We start from the raw sequence: 4,196 nt of genomic DNA, 5'->3' as shown, positions 1-4,196 counted from the left end.
CTGCCACCACTGCCACCCCCGGCACCACCGGCACCGCGGCCACCGGCACCACAGCCACTGCCACCACTGCCACCACTGCCACCGCCGGCACCACCGGTACCGGTACCGGCACCGGCACCGCTGCCCCCGCCGGCACCTCGGGCTGCGCTCCCTGCTGCCCCTCGGTCCTTTGTCGCTCCGCGCCCAGCCCATAAAAGATAAGAACATTTCTGTTAAAGGCTGTAACGATCACTATTGAGTCTCTCGCTACAAATCGATGGCTTCTTTTCCATACAAATGCCTGCTTATGCCTTTATGTTCTCCATCTGTTTGTAGCTAACACCTGCCATTCAATAAATCGATTTGGCCATTTAATGTAACAGCTTCCCGGGACATTTTTTCATGCCAGATGCCACAGCAGCTCCAAACCTCTACCCCAGCCCAGCTCCCTGCCGGCACAGCCGCCCAGCCCGGGGCTTTGCCTCAGCAGAGACCTTTTGCTGGGATACGGATCAGACCTGAAAAGTAAAGACAACATTAGAAAGTGCGTGTGGGTGTTAAATTTATTTTTAAATGGTTTTTTTCGCTTTTGTTCACTCTAACCCCACCCATCACACCTTCTTTAATGCTGCGGTTTCTGAACACCTGGGGATCAGCAGCCCAGCTGACCCACAGCCCACCGGCCCCTGTACACATGGTGCTGGGATTCCTGCGGGGCACAGTATCAGGGCAGCTTGTGACATTTTTGGTTCCCTTTTGTTTTACTTGCCGACAGATACTTGGCACGTTTTAAGGGGTTTTGTGTTTTAAGGACACAAACACGCTCTGCAACCTGTGTGGTTCGTTGCCCCACGGCATGGGACAAGGCTGCCTTGGGCCTCCCTTACAGGCACCTTGTGGGGCCCCATCCTTCCATTTTCTTGGCTGGGGGGGAGTCAGCCCTATCTAAAGGGCACTTTCTGGGCACCAGTCTCTGAGCTGCAGCAGTGCTGTGGTCCCCAGCAGTGAGAGCAAGGAGAGACAGGTGCCTGCCTGGCTACTGCTCTGCCCCACGCTGGGGCAAATCTGGGGTTTCCCTCTGGTTACCCCACAATGTGTTGCTCCAAGCTGGGCTGCAGGAGAAAGGTGGATCTCTCTAGATCTTGCCCCGGAGGGAAATCATTTTCCCAGAGGAGGGAAAACAGCATCACTGGGGATATGAGAAAGTGGAGTGACTAATAAGCATGGGGAAGTTTTCTCATGGGAAGAGAGCAGTGCTGGGCTGGCCCAGTTCCTCTGGAAGGTGTGATTTTGGTACTGCTAGGATTGTGTTTGGCCGTGTTTGTTGTTTAATTTGTTGTGCTATGAGTGATTAGAGCCTTTGAAAGGTGCCTTCGAATAAAGGCATAAGCCTGTAATAAAAAAAATTAGCTATGAACATGGATGTATTTCACCTATGAGGGTTAGTTTTTTAATCAGTTCAGTGCAGGCCATGAATACCAATAGCAAATGCACTTGGCTGTAATTAGCCTAATTTCCTTTGAAAGTCAGCAAGGAAGTAATGCAGTCATTTGGCATTTTTACCTAAGATAACTGAATGAACTTGAGAATTGTCATGAAAGGTGTCCTTGGAAACTATGGCTGGAACTGAGGGTAGGCACCTGGGAGGTGACCAAATCTTTCTCCTTTTTTGAACCTCAGAGCCGTGGGTGAGACTGGCAGAGGAGAGCTGGAGAAGATGGAGATGTCTCATTTGTATCAGAGATTCCCACATCTTTGCTCATATGAAAGTCATGTGAGGGTCAGTTTTCATGACTGGGATGCTGGCTTGAAGCAGCACAACAAAACAAGTGCAGCCTGGCTGCAGTTACAGGGGGAAAATTTCCTTTGCAGGCTCCATAGTAAATGTCCCATGGGTCAGGCTTTGGGAACTCCTGCCTCAGAAGGTCTGTGTCTTCAAACAGATGGCTGGGCAGCCCTTGGCTACTTAGAATATGTTTGGGGCTATATTATATAGCACTGAGTAAAAAGATCTGTCACAGAAAAACAGTAAAAGACAGTTTTAACCCTTTCCCTGGGGAGTGGCGTGGATCCATGTGCTGCCTGTGTGACCTGTCCCTCCTCTCCCATCCCTCATACCCAGCCCACGGGATGTTTGATAGGGGCCCAGCATTGTGGTGCTCACTTCAAACAGTTGAAGGAAGAAGCCTCAGACCTCTGGCATGTGAGATTTGGCAGAGCAAGTACTGGAGCCAGATGCATATGGCCTTGGCACAGGCACCATGCAGGCTGTCCCAGTGGGCAGGACCAGGACAAGAGAGGAGGGGGGAATTGGGAAGAGCTTCTGGAGTGGCCAGAGGTGCACAGCATCCAACCCTGCACCAAGCAGAGGTCAATGAGGTGCCATCACCCCGGTGGGATCTACCTCCTCTGAGCTGGTCCCTCCAGCTGGTCCTGTATTTTTCCTGAGCTCTTCCGCTTTTCTCAGTCTCCTGGTAGTCTGGCCTTGGTCAGAAGCTGCTAAATGCCCAGGACTGAATTCTGGAGAGGTGTGAAGGCCATCACTGACGGGAGAAGGTCTGTGGGACTCAGTGGAGTTCCACCTGCTGGCGCACCAGCATGAGTTGCAGTAAGACAGTTGTAACTTCTCAGAGCTGCATGAGGTGTGAAGGCCATCACTGACGGGAGAAGGACTGTGGGACTCAGTGGAGTTGCACCTGCTGGCGCACCAGCATGAGTTGCAGCAAGACAGTTGTAACTTCTCAGAGCTGCACCCTGGTAAAAGTTAAAGGCATTTAAAATACAGCTGGCCACTTAAATAGACAATCCATTTTAAAACCCCTTCATTGGAGGTAAAACTTGCCAATGACTGAAGGGAGAGAAAGACCATCCTGACTTTTTATCCACAGCATTTATATTTATTTCTAGTGAAAAAAATTTTAACCAGGAGCAGCTGGTTCCACAGCCCATCAAAAGCAATCCTAGATTGTCCAGATGGAGTCACTCAAGACAGAGACATGAGCAAGGGCTGCCACCGGCTCCAGGATTTCTGGGTTTGTCCTATTTTAAGAAGATCTCACATCCTGCAAACACTGCTTATGGGAAAAGATTGGATGCAGAAATCCTAGTGGGGCCCATGAGGCAGCCTCATGTGGAGATGTGGCAATGTGGCATGCTGACATTTTGACATAACGTGGTGAAGATTTTCTGCTAGCATCAGCCCTCCGAGAGGAAAGTAAATATGTGACATATTGTTCAGGGAAACAAAACAAACCAGACAATGAGGTCTTGTGCCCAATGACTGATGTAGCCTCTGCAGGCCCATGGAAAGCCTCTTCTCCTTTGTGATCTGGGGATTCTGGGAAAATGAGTGCATCAGGGTATCCAATACCCATCCCTAGCCCATCCAGCCCTCCTCGCTTTTTGTCTTTGTGTGCGGCCATGCGGGGAGCAAACACAGAGCACCCGCTGGGTTCCCATTGTTTCTCCTGTCTAATGGCCCTACTTAGCCACGGAGGAGCGGGATGGATTTGCGCCTTGAGCACATTGTTCTTGGGGTTCAAAAGAATACTTAAACTAGAGCAGTAGTTAGTATGACAATGGAATAGAAATGAACATTCACTCCAGTGGCTGTGGATGGCACAGGGGCTTAGATAATGGGACAAGGGAGAAGAAAATTAATGAATCTCTCTGTCTGTTGACCCATCAGCATAAATATCTTGTCAGTCATAGGTGACAGCAGATCTAGTTGACAAGAGCTGTGCTTGGCCTGGCTCTCAGCTGTATTCTTTAAATCAGGTTTCATCAGGTAATTTAGCAGACTGAAGAAAGTTGGTACTCAACCACATAGTGAGCCCCAAATGGATGTGCAATAAATGCTTCATCTGTGGGTGTTAAGTGATGCAAAACAATGGTATGCTGAGGGCATGGGTACTGCTCCATGGCCAGACAGTGGCCCCTGAGCAGGCATGGAGATGCTCTTCAAAGCCTAAGCAAGGAGCCTTTCTTGAGCTAAGCAACTGTGGAGACTCCACGGCAGGCTCTTTATTTCTCTTGCATAGGGCTGTGCTGCCACCCTTAGCTGGAAGGCAGGGATTAAGAAGTCTTCTGTCACTGGGTGCCCTTTGTCAGAGGCTGCTGAAGGGGGGCAACCACTGAAGGTTTCCCAGGTGGCCAGGTCACCTGCAGGAGGGCAGAAAGCAGCATCCACTCCATGGCTGGAGGGGGTGTGATGTCAC

This window comes from Chaetura pelagica, unplaced genomic scaffold (genome assembly GCF_000747805.2).
Source record: "Chaetura pelagica isolate M959 unplaced genomic scaffold, ChaPel_1.0 scaffold55, whole genome shotgun sequence".
Lineage (NCBI taxonomy): Eukaryota > Metazoa > Chordata > Aves > Apodiformes > Apodidae > Chaetura > Chaetura pelagica.
The sequence above is the reverse complement of the archived record's forward strand: the minus strand, read 5'-3'. Positions refer to the sequence as shown.